Source organism: Bombina bombina, chromosome 4 (genome assembly GCF_027579735.1).
Source record: "Bombina bombina isolate aBomBom1 chromosome 4, aBomBom1.pri, whole genome shotgun sequence".
In the NCBI taxonomy this organism is placed as follows: Eukaryota; Metazoa; Chordata; class Amphibia; order Anura; family Bombinatoridae; genus Bombina; species Bombina bombina.
Window position 1 is genome coordinate 917,953,209 of NC_069502.1, and position 14,811 is coordinate 917,968,019.

Consider the following 14,811-nt stretch of genomic DNA (forward strand, 5'->3'; position numbering starts at 1 on the left):
AACGGTTTTATTTTAAAACGTTTTTTGTACTTTGTTATCAAGTTTATGCCTGTTTAACATGTCTGAACTACCAGATAGACTGTGTTCTGAATGTGGGGAAGCCAAGGTTCCTTCTCATTTAAATAAATGTGATTTATGTGAAAATGATGCCCAAGATGATTCCTCAAGTGAGGGGAGTAAGCATGGTACTGCATCATTCCCTCCTTCGTCTACACGAGTCTTGCCCACTCAGGAGGCCCCTAGTACATCTAGCGCGCCAATACTCCTTACTATGCAACAATTAACGGCTGTAATGGATAATTCTATCAAAAACATTTTAGCCAAAATGCCCACTTATCAGCGTAAGCGCGACTGCTCTGTTTTAGATACTGTAGAGCATGAGGACGCTGATGATAATGGTTCTGAAATGCCCCTACACCAGTCTGAGGGGGCCAGGGAGGTTTTGTCTGAGGGAGAAATTTCAGATTCAGGGAAAATTTCTCAACAAGCTGAACCCGATGTGATTACATTTAAATTTAAGTTGGAACATCTCCGCGCTCTGCTTAAGGAGGTATTATCCACTCTGGATGATTGTGAGAATTTGATCATCCCAGAGAAACTATGTAAAATGGACAAGTTCCTAGAGGTCCCGGGGCTCCCAGAAGCTTTTCCTATACCCAAGCGGGTGGCGGACATTGTAAATAAAGAATGGGAAAGGCCCGGTATACCTTTCGTCCCTCCCCCCATATTTAAAAAATTGTTTCCTATGGTCGACCCTAGAAAGGACTTATGGCAGACTGTCCCCAAGGTCGAGGGAGCGGTTTCTACTTTAAACAAACGCACCACTATACCCATAGAAGATAGTTGTGCTTTCAAAGATCCTATGGATAAAAAATTAGAAGGTTTGCTTAAAAAGATGTTTGTTCAGCAAGGTTACCTTCTACAACCAATTTCATGCATTGTCCCTGTCACTACAGCCGCGTGTTTCTGGTTCGATGAGCTAGTAAAGGCGATCGATAGTGATTCTCCTCCTTATGAGGAGATTATGGACAGAATCCGTGCTCTCAAATTGGCTAATTCTTTCACCCTAGACGCCACCTTGCAATTGGCTAGGTTAGCGGCGAAGAATTCTGGGTTTGCTATTGTGGCGCGTAGAGCGCTTTGGTTGAAATCTTGGTCAGCGGATGCGTCTTCCAAGAACAAACTCCTTAACATTCCTTTCAAGGGGAAAACGCTGTTTGGCCCTGACTTGAAAGAGATTATCTCTGATATCACTGGGGGTAAGGGCCACGCCCTTCCTCAGGATAGGTCTTTCAAGGCCAAAAATAAACCTAATTTTCGTCCCTTTCGTAGAAACGGACCAGCCCCAAGTGCTACGTCCTCTAAGCAAGAGGGTAATACTTCTCAAGCCAAGCCAGCCTGGAGACCAATGCAAGGCTGGAACAAGGGAAAGCAGGCCAAGAAACCTGCCACTGCTACCAAGACAGCATGAAATGTTGGCCCCCGATCCGGGACCGGATCTGGTGGGGGGCAGACTCTCTCTCTTCGCTCAGGCTTGGGCAAGAGATGTTCTGGATCCTTGGGCACTAGAAATAGTCTCCCAAGGTTATCTTCTGGAATTCAAGGGGCTTCCCCCAAGGGGGAGGTTCCACAGGTCTCAATTGTCTTCAGACCACATAAAGAGACAGGCATTCTTACATTGTGTAGAAGACCTGTTAAAAATGGGAGTGATTCATCCTGTTCCATTAGGAGAACAAGGGATGGGGTTCTACTCCAATCTGTTCATAGTTCCCAAAAAAGAGGGAACGTTCAGACCAATCTTAGATCTCAAGATCTTAAACAAGTTTCTCAAGGTTCCATCGTTCAAAATGGAAACCATTCGAACAATTCTTCCTTCCATCCAGGAAGGTCAATTCATGACCACGGTGGATTTAAAGGATGCGTATCTACATATTCCTATCCACAAGGAACATCATCGGTTCCTAAGGTTCGCATTCCTGGACAAGCATTACCAGTTCGTGGCGCTTCCTTTCGGATTAGCCACTGCTCCAAGGATTTTCACAAAGGTACTGGGGTCCCTTCTAGCGGTGCTAAGACCAAGGGGCATTGCAGTAGTACCTTACTTGGACGACATTCTGATTCAAGCGTCGTCCCTTCCTCAAGCAAAGGCTCACACGGACATAGTCCTGGCCTTTCTCAGATCTCACGGATGGAAAGTGAACGTGGAAAAGAGTTCCTTTTGCGCGCATTCATCTAAGACCATTACAACTGTGCATGCTCAGTCAGTGGAATGGGGACTATACAGACTTGTCTCCGAAGATACAAGTAAATCAGAGGACCAGAGACTCACTCCGTTGGTGGCTGTCCCTGGACAACCTGTCACAAGGGATGACCTTCCGCAGACCAGAGTGGGTCATTGTCACGACCGACGCCAGTCTGATGGGCTGGGGCGCGGTCTGGGGATCCCTGAAAGCTCAGGGTCTTTGGTCTCGGGAAGAATCTCTTCTACCGATAAATATTCTGGAACTGAGAGCGATATTCAATGCTCTCAAGGCTTGGCCTCAGCTAGCAAAGGCCAAGTTCATACGGTTTCAATCAGACAACATGACGACGGTTGCGTACATCAACCATCAGGGGGGAACAAGGAGTTCCCTGGCGATGGAAGAAGTGACCAAAATCTTTCAATGGGCGGAGACTCACTCCTGCCACCTGTCTGCAATCCACATCCCAGGAGTGGAAAATTGGGAAGCGGATTTTCTGAGTCGTCAGACATTACATCCGGGGGAGTGGGAACTCCATCCGGAAATCTTTGCCCAAATTACTCAACTGTGGGGCATTCCAGACATGGATCTGATGGCCTCTCGGCAGAACTTCAAGGTTCCTTGCTACGGGTCCAGATCCAGGGATCCCAAGGCGACTCTAGTAGACGCACTAGTAGCACCTTGGACCTTCAAACTAGCTTATGTATTCCCGCCGTTTCCTCTCATCCCCAGGCTGGTAGCCAGGATCAATCAGGAGAGGGCGTCGGTGATCTTGATAGCTCCTGCGTGGCCACGCAGGACTTGGTATGCAGATCTGGTGAATATGTCATCGGCTCCACAATGGAAGCTACCTTTGAGACGAAACCTTCTTGTTCAAGGTCCGTTCGAACATCCGAATCTGGTCTCACTCCAGCTGACTGCTTGGAGATTGAACGCTTGATCTTATCAAAACGAGGGTTCTCAGATTCTGTTATTGATACTCTTGTTCAGGCCAGAAAGCCTGTAACTAGAAAAATTTACCACAAAATATGGAAAAAATATATCTGTTGGTGTGAATCTAAAGGATTCCCTTGGGACAAGGTAAAGATTCCTAAGATTCTATCCTTTCTTCAAGAAGGATTGGAGAAAGGATTATCTGCAAGTTCCTTGAAGGGACAGATTTCTGCCTTGTCTGTGTTACTTCACAAAAAACTGGCAGCTGTGCCAGATGTTCAAGCCTTTGTTCAGGCTCTGGTTAGAATCAAGCCTGTTTACAAACCTTTGACTCCTCCTTGGAGTCTCAACTTAGTTCTTTCAGTTCTTCAGGGGGTTCCGTTTGAACCCTTACATTCCGTTGATATTAAGTTATTATCTTGGAAAGTTTTGTTTTTGGTTGCAATTTCTTCTGCTAGAAGAGTTTCAGAATTATCTGCTTTGCAGTGTTCTCCTCCTTATCTGGTGTTCCATGCAGATAAGGTGGTTTTACGTACTAAACCTGGTTTTCTTCCAAAAGTTGTTTCTAACAAAAACATTAACCAGGAGATAGTCGTGCCTTCTTTGTGTCCGAAACCAGTTTCAAAGAAGGAACGGTTGTTGCACAATTTGGATGTTGTTCGCGCTCTAAAATTCTATTTAGATGCTACAAAGGATTTTAGACAAACATCTTCCTTGTTTGTTGTTTATTCTGGTAAAAGGAGAGGTCAAAAAGCAACTTCTACCTCTCTCTCTTTTTGGATTAAAAGCATCATCAGATTGGCTTACGAGACTGCCGGACGGCAGCCTCCTGAAAGAATCACAGCTCATTCCACTAGGGCTGTGGCTTCCACATGGGCCTTCAAGAACGAGGCTTCTGTTGATCAGATATGTAGGGCAGCGACTTGGTCTTCACTGCACACTTTTACCAAATTTTACAAGTTTGATACTTTTGCTTCTTCTGAGGCTATTTTTGGGAGAAAGGTTTTGCAAGCCGTGGTGCCTTCCATTTAGGTGACCTGATTTGCTCCCTCCCTTCATCCGTGTCCTAAAGCTTTGGTATTGGTTCCCACAAGTAAGGATGACGCCGTGGACCGGACACACCTATGTTGGAGAAAACAGAATTTATGTTTACCTGATAAATTACTTTCTCCAGCGGTGTGTCCGGTCCACGGCCCGCCCTGGTTTTTTAATCAGGTCTGATAATTTATTTTCTTTAACTACAGTCACCACGGTATCATATGGTTTCTCCTATGCAAATATTCCTCCTTAACGTCGGTCGAATGACTGGGGTAGGCGGAGCCTAGGAGGGATCATGTGACCAGCTTTGCTGGGCTCTTTGCCATTTCCTGTTGGGGAAGAGAATATCCCACAAGTAAGGATGACGCCGTGGACCGGACACACCGTTGGAGAAAGTAATTTATCAGGTAAACATAAATTCTGTTTTTGTTAGGCCCTCTCACTGTGCATACAGGTCGGGAGGGGCCTATTTTCGCGCCTAAATGCGCATTAGATTTTGCAATTTGAGACATCCAGTTTCCCTGAAGGAGTTCCCTGAACACTTAGGACCTCTCCAAAGGGTTTTTGTGCCTTCAAAAGTCGTTGTATGGGCAGGTAGGGCCACAGCAGTGCTGTGGCAGTTTGTTGTGACTGTTAAAAAACATTTATATCGTTTTTTTGATCCAGTTTTGAAACTAAGGGGTTAATCATCCATTTGCAAGTGGGTGCAATGCTCTGTTAGTCTATTATACACACTGTAAACATTTCGTAAGATTTACTGCTTTTTATCACTGTTTTTCAATTTCTGACAAAATTTGTTTCTCTTAAAGGCACAGTATTTTTATTTTTTGCTTGTTTACATTTATCAAAGTGTTTTCCAAGCTTGCTGGTCTCATTGCTAGTCTGTTTAAACATGTCTGACATAGAGGAAACTCCTTGTTCATTATGTTTAGAAGCCATTGTGGAACCCCCTCTTAGAATGTGTACCAAATGTATTGATTTTACTTTAAGTTATAAAAATCATATTCTGTCTTTAAAAGATTTATCACCAGAGGAAACTGACAAGGGGGAAGTTATGCCGACTAACTCGCCCCACGTGTCAGAACCTTTGACTCCCGCTCAAGGGACTCCCGCTCAAGTGGCGCCAAGTACATCTAGCGCGCCCATGGCGTTTACTTTACAAGACATGGCGGCAGTTATGGATCATACCCTTACAGCGGTATTGTCCAAACTACCAGGGTTACAAGGAAAGCGAGACAGCTCTGGGACTAGAAAAAATACAGAGCTCTCTGACGCTTTAGTAGCTATGTCTGATATCCCCTCACAATATGCAGAAGCTGAGGCAGGAGAGCTTCTTCTCCGTGTGTTGCTCAGGGAGGTTTTAGCTACTCTGGATGACTGTGACACCATTATAGTGCCAGATAAATTGTGTAGATTGGATAAATACTATGCAGTGCCTGTTTACACTGATGTTTTTCCAATACCTAAAAGGTTTTCAGAAATTATTACTAAGGAATGGGATAGACCAGGTGTACTGTTCTCTCCCCCTCCTATTTTTAAGAAAATGTTTCCAATAGATGCCGCTACACAGGACTTATGGCAAACGGTTCCTAAGGTGGAGGGAGCAGTTTCTACCCTAGCTAAGCGTACAACTATTCCAGTCGAGGACAGTTGTGCTTTCCTAGATCCAATGGATAAAAAGTTAGAGGGTTACCTTAAGAAAATGTTTATTCAACAAGGTTTTATTCTCCAGCCTCTTGCATGCATTGCCCCGGTCACTGCTGCTGCGGCCTTCTGGTTTGAGTCTCTGGAAGAGGCCTTACAGGTAGAAACTCCATTGGATGATATACTTGACAAGCTTAAAGCGCTTAAGCTAGCCAATTCATTTGTTTCTGACGCCGTTGTTCATTTAACCAAACTAACGGCTAAGAACTCAGGTTTTGCTATACAGGCGCGTAGGGGCGCTATGGCTTAAATCCTGGTCAGCTGACGTTACTTCAAAGTCTAAGCTTCTCAACATTCCCTTCAAGGGGCAGACCCTATTCGGGCCTGGACTGAAGGAGATCATTTCTGATATTACTGGAGGAAAAGGTCATGCCCTTCCTCAGGATAGGTCTAATAAATTAAGGACCAAACAAACTAATTTCCGTGCCTTTCGAAACTTTAAGATGAGCGCGGCATTAACTCCCTCTAATGCAAAACAAGAGGGAAATTTTGCCCAGTCCAAGCCGGTCTGGAGACCTAACCAGGCCTGGAACAAAGGTAAGCAGGCCAAGAAGCCTGCTGCTGCCTCTAAGACAGCATGAAAGATCAGCCCCCGATCCGGTAACGGATCTAGTAGGGGGCAGACTTTCTCTCTTCGCCCAGGCTTGGGCAAGAGATGTCCAGGATCCCTGGGCGTTGGAAATTGTGTCCCAGGGATATCTTCTGGACTTCAAAGCTTCTTCCCCAAAAGGTAGATTTCACCTCTCACAATTATCTGCAGACCAGATAAAGAGAGATGCATTCTTACATTGTGTTCAAGACCTCCTAGTTATGGGAGTGATCCACCCAGTTCCACGGGAGGAACAGGGGCAAGGCTTCTATTCAAATCTCTTTGTGGTTCCCAAGAAAGAGGGAACCTTCAGACCAATCTTAGATCTCAAGATCCTAAACAAATTTCTCAGGGTCCCATCTTTCAAGATGGAGACTATTCGAAACCATCCTACCTATGATCCAGGAGGGTCAATACATGACTACCGTGGACTTAAAGGATGCTTATCTTCACATTCCGATACATAAAGATCATCATCGGTTTCTCAGGTTCGCCTTCCTAGACAGGCATTACCAGTTTGTAGCTCTTCCCTTTGGGTTAGCTACGGCACCAAGAATCTTTACAAAGGTTCTGGGGTCACTTCTGGCAGTCCTAAGGCCGCGGGGCATAGCAGTAACCCCTTACTTAGACGACATTCTGATACAGGAGTCGAATTTCCAAATTGCCAAGTCCCATACGGACATTGTTCTGGCATTCCTGAGGTATCATGGGTTGAAAGTGAATGAAAAGAAGAGTTCTCTATCCCCTCTCACAAGAGTTTCCTTCCTGGGAACTCTGATAGATTCTGTAGAAATGAGGATTTACCTGACAGAGGACAGGTTGTCAAAACCTCTAAATTCCTGCCGTGTTCTTTATTATACTTCTCGCCCTTCGGTGGCTCAATGTATGGAAGTAATCGGCTTAATGGTAGCGGCAATGGACATAGTTCCGTTTGCCCGCCTACATCTCAGACTGCTGCAACTCTGCATGCTCAGTCAGTGGAATGGGGATTACACAGATTTGTCCCCTCTTCTAAATCTGGATCAAGAGACCAGGGATTCTCTTCTTTGGTGGCTATCTCGAGTCCATCTGTCCAAAGGTATGACCTTCCGCAGGCCAGATTGGACAATAGTAACAACAGATGCCAGCCTTCTGGGCTGGGGTGCAGTCTGGAACTCTCTGAAGGCTCAGGGGTCGTGGACTCAGGAGGAGGCACTCCTTCCAATAAACATTCTGGAACTAAGAGTGATATTCAATGCTCTTCAGGCTTGGCCTCAGCTAGCGGCAGTGAGGTTCATCAGATTTCAGTCGGACAACATCACGACTGTAGCTTACATCAACCATCAAGGGGGAACAAGGAGTTCCCTAGCGATGTTGGAGGTTTCAAGGATAATTCAATGGGCAGAGATTCACTCTTGCCATCTATCAGCTATCCATATCCCAGGAGTAGAGAACTGGGAGGCAGATTTTCTAAGTCGACAGACTTTTCATCCGGGGGAGTGGGAGCTCCATCCGAAGGTGTTTGTACAGTTGATTCAACGTTGGGGCAAACCAGAACTGGATCTCATGGCGTCTCGCCAGAACGCCAAGCTTTCTTGTTACGGATCCAGGTCCAGGGATCCTTGGTCCTTCAACCTGGCTTATGTGTTTCCACCGTTTCCTCTGCTCCCTCGTCTGATTGCCAAGATCAAACAGGAGAGAGCATTGTTAATTTTGATAGCACCTGCGTGGCCACGCAGGACTTGGTATGCAGATCTGGTGGACATGTCATCCTTTCCACCATGGACTCTGCCTCTTAGGCAGGACCTTCTACTTCAGGGTCCTTTCAACCATCCAAATCTAATTTCTCTGCGGCTGACTGCTTGGAGATTGAACGCTTGATTTTATCAAAGCGTGGTTTCTCCGAGTCGGTCATTGATACCTTAATACAGGCGCGAAAGCCTGTCACCAGGAAAATCTATCATAAGATATGGTGTAAATATCTTCATTGGTGTGAATCCAAGGGTTACTCATGGAGTAAGGTTAGGATTCCTAGGATATTATCTTTTCTCCAAGAAGGATTGGAGAAGGGTTTGTCAGCTAGTTCCTTAAAAGGACAGATTTCTGCTCTGTCTATTCTTTTGCACAAACGTCTGGCTGAGGTTCCAGACGTGCAGGCGTTTTGTCAGGCTTTAGTCAGAATCAAGCCTGTGTTTAAACCTGTTGCTCCGCCTTGGAGTTTAAATTTAGTTCTTAAGGTTCTTCAAGGGGTTCCGTTTGAACCTTTGCATTCCATAGATATTAAGCTCTTATCCTGGAAGGTTCTGTTTTTAGTAGCTATCTTCTCGGCTCGAAGAGTTTCAGAGTTATCTGCTTTACAATGTGATTCCCTTATCTCATTTTTCATGCAGATAAGGTAGTGTTACATACCAAACCTGTTTTTTTTTACCTAAGGTGGTATCTAATAAAAATATCAATCAGGAGATTGTTGTACCATCACTGTGTCCTAATCCTTCTTCAAAGAAGGAACGTCTTTTACACAATCTTGACGTGGTTCGTGCTTTAAAGTTTTATTTACAAGCTACTAAAGATTTCCGTCAAACATCTGCATTGTTTGTTTTCTACTCTGGACAGAGGAGAGGCCAAAAGGCTTCGGCAACCTCTCTTTCTTTTTGGCTAAGGAGTATAATACGCTTAGCTTATGAGACTGCTGGCCAGCAGCCTCCTGAAAGGATTACAGCTCATTCTACTAGAGCGGTAGCTTCCACATGGGCTTTTAAAAATGAGGCTTCTGTTTGACTTGGTCTTCACTTCATACTTTTTCAAAATTCTATAAATTTGATACTTTTGCTTCTTCGGAGGCTATTTTTGGGAGAAAGGTCTTGCAGGCAGTGGTGCCTTCCGTTTAAGCGCCTGCCTTGTCCCTCCCTTCATCCGTGTCCTATAGCTTTGGTATTGGTATCCCACAAGTAATGGATGATCCGTGGACTGGATACACCTTACAAGAGAAAACATAATTTATGCTTACCTGATAAATTTATTTCTCTTGTGGTGTATCCAGTCCACGGCCCGCCCTGTCATTTTAAGGCAGGTGTTTTTTATTTTTAAACTACAGTCACCACTGCACCCTATAGTTTCTCCTTTCTCTTGCTTGTCTTTGGTCGAATGACTGGTAGTGGCAGTTAGGGGAGGAGCTATATAGACAGCTCTGCTGTGGGTGATCCTCTTGCAGCTTCCAGTTGGGAAGGAGAATATCCCACAAGTAATGGATGATCCGTGGACTGGATACACCATAAGAGAAATAAATTTATCAGGTAAGCATAAATTATGTTTTCCACTCCCTCTGTACGATGTGACAGCCATCAGCCAATCACAAATGCATATACGTATATTCTGTGAATTCTTGCACATGCTCAGTAGGAGCTGGTGACTCAAAACGTATAAATATAGAGTGCGCATTTTGTTAATGGATGTATATTGGAAAGTTGTTTAAAATTGCATGCTCTGTATCATGAAAGTTTCATTTTGAATTGAGTGTCCCTTTAATAAATAATAAAAGGAACAGGGTCCAGTACTGACCACTGGGGTCTCCACCTTTCACAGTCCTTTAATTTTGTACATTAATCTCTCATGTGGCACTATATCAAACACCTTTGCAAAATCCAAGTATATCACATCAACTGATTCCCCTTTATCTTCGTAGAATCTAATTAGATTAGTTTGGCATGATCTATTTCTCATAAAACATGCTGATTTGAACTCATAATCTTGTTTACATGAATACTCATCCATATAATTCCTTATAATCCCTTCAAGTATCTTCCCCACTATTGATGTCAGACTAACTGGTCTATAGCTTCCTGGATCAGCCCTGCTTCCCTTTTTAAAAAGTGACACCACATCAGCTTTACACCAGTCCTGGGGTACTATGCCTGAGGATAATGAGTCTTGAAAAATTAAGAGTAGAGGTTTATCTATAAAATAGCTAAATGCCCATAAAACCCTTGGGTGTATTCCATCTAGGCCAAGAGTTTAATTTTCCTTAATATTATCCATTTTGTTCCTGATATCCTCTAGATCACTGGCTTTCAAACCTGTCCTCAGGCCTCCCTAAAAGGCCATAGTTTGAGGATATCTGAACTAGAGCACAGGTGAAATATTCATGGTTATTTTGCCTGCTCTCATCCAAGGTAATCCAGAAAACCTGGCCTGTTGGGGAGGCCTGAGGACAGGTTTGAAAACCAGTGCTCTATAGATAACTAACGGCTAGATTACGAGTTTTGTGGTATGAGTAAAAAAGCAGCGCTAAGGCTCATTTTCACTACCACTGGTATTACGAGTCTTGCAGGTATTTCTGCACCGCACACTTTTTTGGCCTAACGCAGCGTAACTATCGCAGCTTTCAAAAAGTCCTTTTTCAATGGGACTTCCATAGCGCCGGTATTACGAGTCTGCCTGGGAGGCCAAAAAGTGAGCGGTACAGCCCATAACTATAAGATCCATACCATAAACTGAAAGTCAGTAGTTATGGGTTTTATGCTACAGAGCTGTACCATAAAACTCATAACTAAAGTGCTAAAAAGTACACTAACACCCACAAACTACCTATTAACCCCTAAACTGAGGCCCTCCCACATCGTAAACACTATAATAAATTAATTAACCCCTAATCTGCCACTCCAGACATCGCCGCCACTATAATAAACATATTAACCCCTAAACCGCCCAACTCCCGCATCGCAAATACTAGTTAAACATTATTAACCTATAATTTGCTGTCCCTGACATCGCCGCAACCTAAATTAGTTATTAACCCCTAATCTGCCGCCGCCACCGCCACCTACCTACACTTATTAACCCCTAATCTGCCGCCCCCAATGTCGCCGTCACCTACATTACAGTTATTAACCCCTAATCTGCCGACCCCGTCGCCGCCACTATACTAAAGTTATTAACCCCTAAACCTAACCCTAAGTCTAACCCTAACACCCACTAACTTTAATATAATTAAAATAAATCTAATTAAAAATTTCTATCATTAACTAAATAATTCCTATTTAAAACTAAATACTTACCTATAAAATAAACCTTAAGCTAGCTACAATATAACTAATAGTTACATTGTATCTATCTTAAGGTTTATTTTTATTTCACAGGCACGTTTGTATTTATTTTAACTAGGTAGAATAGTTACTAAATAGTTATTAACTATTTACTAACTACCTAGCTAAAATAAATACAAATTTACCTGTAAAATAAAACCTAACCAATCTTACACTAACACCTAACCTTACACTACAATTAAATAAATTACATTAATTAAATACAATTAACTAAATTACAAACAATAAAAAACACTAAATTACACAAAATAAAAAATAAATTATCAGATATTTAAACTAATTACACCTAATCTAAAGCCCTATCAAAATAAAAAAGCCGGCCCAAAATAAAAAAAAAACCTAGCCTAAACTAAACTACCAATAGCCCCTAAAAGGGCCTTTTGCGGGGCATTGCCCCAAAGAAATCAGGTCTTTTACCTGTAAAAAAATACAAACAACCCCCAACAGTAAAACCCACCACCCACACAACCAACCCCCCAAATAAAATCCTAACTAAAAAACCTAAGCTCCCCATTGCCCTGAAAAGGGCATTTGGATGGGAATTGCCCTTAAAATGGCATTTAGCTCTTTTTCTGCCCAAACCCTAAGCTAAAAATAAAACCCACCCAATAAACCCTTTAAAAAAAACTAACACTAACCCCCAAAGATCCATTTACAGTCCTCATCGAAGCCGGCAGAAGTCTTCATCCAAGCCGGCACACATCTTCATCCAGACGGCATCTTCTATCTTCATCCATCCGGCGCAGAGCGGCTCCATCTTCAAGACATCCGGAGTGGAGCATCCTCTTCAATCGACGTCATCTTGCAGAATGAAGGTTCCTTTAAATGACGTCATCCAAGATGGCGTTCCTTGAAGTCTGATTGGCTGATAGAATTCTATTAGCCAATCAGAATTAAAGGTGAAAATATCCTATTGGCTGATGCAATCAGCCAATAGGATTGAGCTTGCATTCTATTGGCTGTTCCAATCAGCCAATAGAATGCAAGCTCAATCCTATTGGCTGATTGCGGATTGAGCTTGCATTCTATTGGCTGTTCCAATCAGCCAATAGAATGCCAGCTCAATCCTATTGGCTTTTCAGGGCAATGGGGAGCTTAGGTTTTTTAGTTAGGATTTTATTTGGGGGGTTGGTTGTGTGGGTGGTGGGTTTTACTGTTGGGGGGTTGTTTGCATTTTTTTGTTTTACAGGTAAAAGAGCTGATTTCTTTGGGGCAATGCCCCGCAAAAGGCCCTTTTAAGGGCTATTGGTAGTTTAGGCTAGGGTTTTTTATTTTGGGGGGGATTTTTTATTTTGATAGGGCTAGATTTAGATTAGGTGTAATTAGTTTAAATATCTGATAATTTATTTGTTATTTTGTGTAATTTAGTGGGGGTGTTTTTTTTTTGTAATTTAGTTAATTGTATTTATTTTATGTAATTTATTTAATTGTAGTGTAAGGTTAGGTGTTAGTGTATCTCAGGTTAGGTTTTATTTTACAGGTAAATTTGTATTTATTTTAGCTAGGTAGTTAGTAAATAGTTAATAACTATTTACTAACTAGTCTACCTAGTTAAAATAAATACAAACTTGCCTGTGAAATAAAAATAAAACCTAAGATAGCTACAATGTAACTATTAGTTATATTGTAGCTAGCTTAGGGTTTATTTTACAGGTAACTATTTAGTTTTTTTTTTTTTTAATTTAAAGAGAGCTTTATTGAAAATATATTCAAGCGTTATACAACAAGATCGTCAAACAAACAGAATATGGTACAGATTAAGAACAACTCTCAGGTTAACAAAAGTGAGCAAATTAGGGGACCCTCTACACATGGTGTCCCAGTGTACAGATTAAGAGCAGTCAAGTATCAAATAACAATCCGTTGTATGCTATAGACAGAAAGAGAAAAAAAAAGAAAAGGGTCAGCTCTCTACTTACATTTTCTAGTAATTTTTTAATCACATATACCATGTCCTTCCAACGAAGACATGGTGCTTATTTATCAAATATATAGATGAACATAATAGATCTGAAAAAGGTGTACAATGATATTCAACAAATCCTAGTTTACTGCCATCCATTAATGATCCGACACCAGCCATCCCCTGATTTTTACACAGATAGGGGGGGGGGGGCTGATCACACATAGGGTGAGAGGGGGGAAGGGGGGGGGATTTAAAACAAGGAAGGGGGGAACTGGGAGAAGAAGAGAGAAGAGAAAGGTGAGGAAAAGAAAGAAAGAGGAAAAAAAAATATTTTCTCTCCTTATCCTCTCTCTCTCCCTCTTTTAATTGCCTGAAATGCAGGGGTCTCAAGATTACCGCCTACTCCTTTAGCTCAGGTCCCTCCCACATCTGCACTAGTTCTACATATACCTCCAGTTTCGCAGTTTTAACGTAATGGTATTTCTCAAGGAGAAGAATATTTTGCACGCTTTGTTTCCAGTCCACTAATGTGGGTATCTGGAACGATTTCCAACGTTGGGGAATTAGGTTCTTTGCTCCTGCTAGCATCAACATTAAGAGGGTCCTTTTTAACTTGTTTTCCATTTTGTTGGGGAAGTGAAACAGTAAGGTTTCTGGTGTTTTGGGGACTACAAGGTCTAACCGCCTCTGAATCTCTTGCCAGACAGAAGACCAGAAACTCTCCAAGAGAGGGCAGTCCCACCAAATATGCAACATGGTACCTGTGCCCCCATATCCCCTCCAACATTTTTCAGAAGCCCTAGGGTAGATTGCCTTGAGTCTAGACGGTGTTAAGTACCAACGGCTCAGGAACTTGTAATGTGACTCCTGCATGCGGGCCGAGACAGATAAGGTCTTGACTGCACGGAAAATCCGTTGCCACTCCTCTACGGAGAGCTCACTATCCAATTCCTTGTGCCACGCCCTAGTGTAGTTTGGGAGAGGGCTGTCCTGCGGGTGTAAGAGTAGGGTGTAAATGATGGATACTAAGTGTCTAGATGTTGTACGTTGCATACACAAGGATTCAAAAGGGGTAGCATCCCTCAGTAATTGTCGCTTATTTTTATGGGTGTTAATATAGTGCCCTATTTGCAAGTAGGTAAACCATGACAAAGGGAGGCCCGGGTGCTCCAACAGCATCTCCTCCTTCGTCTTCAGTCTCCCCTGTAAGGCGAAACTAGCCGCATGATTCTGAAAGAGTTGATTCTGCTCCGAAGACAGCCTGGTCTGCAAAGGCAGGTCAGGGTTCCCGTATATTGACGTCAAGGGTGAATAAAGAGC